Source organism: Lupinus angustifolius, chromosome LG05, assembly GCF_001865875.1.
Source record: "Lupinus angustifolius cultivar Tanjil chromosome LG05, LupAngTanjil_v1.0, whole genome shotgun sequence".
Lineage (NCBI taxonomy): Eukaryota > Viridiplantae > Streptophyta > Magnoliopsida > Fabales > Fabaceae > Lupinus > Lupinus angustifolius.
In genome coordinates, this window is record NC_032013.1 from 11,876,398 (window position 1) to 11,877,459 (window position 1,062).

The window sequence follows — 1,062 nt, forward strand, 5'->3', positions numbered from 1 at the left end:
GATGAGGATAAGGATGAGGATGAGTATGTGGAAGAGGATGAGGATGAGGATGAGGATGAGGATAGGATGAGAATAGGATAAGGAAAAGAATGAGAATGAGGATAGGATGAAGACGATAATGAGGATGAGGATGAGGATTGGATGAGGATGAGGACGAGGATGAGGACGAGGATGAGGATAGGATTAGGATGAGCATGAGTATATGGAGGAGGATGTGAGGAGGACGAGAATGAGAATGAGAATAGGATGAGGATGAGGACGAGGATGAGGACGAGGATGAGGACGAGGATGAGGACGAGGATGAGGACGAGGATGAGGACGAGGATGAGGACGAGGATGAGGACGAGGATGAGGACGAGGATGAGGACGAGGATGAGGACGAGGATGAGGACGAGGATGAGGACGAGGATGAGGACGAGGATGAGGACGAGGATGAGGACGAGGATGAGGACGAGGATGAGGACGAGGATGAGGACGAGGATGAGGACGAGGATGAGGACGAGGATGAGGACGAGGATGAGGACGAGGATGAGGACGAGGATGAGGACGAGGATGAGGACGAGGATGAGGACGAGGATGAGGACGAGGATGAGGACGAGGATGAGGACGAGGATGAGGACGAGGATGAGGACGAGGATGAGGACGAGGATGAGGACGAGGATGAGGACGAGGATGAGGACGAGGATGAGGACGAGGATGAGGACGAGGATGAGGACGAGGATGAGGACGAGGATGAGGACGAGGATGAGGACGAGGATGAGGACGAGGATGAGGACGAGGATGAGGACGAGGATGAGGACGAGGATGAGGACGAGGATGAGGACGAGGATGAGGACGAGGATGAGGACGAGGATGAGGACGAGGATGAGGACGAGGATGAGGACGAGGATGAGGATAGGAGGAGGATGAGGATGAGGATAGGATGAGGACGAGGATAGGATGAGGACAAGGATGAAGATAGGTTGAGGACGAGGATAGGATGAGGACAAGGATGAAGATAGGTTGCGGACGAGAATGAGGATGAGGATAAGATGAGGATGAGGATAGGATGAGGACGAGGAT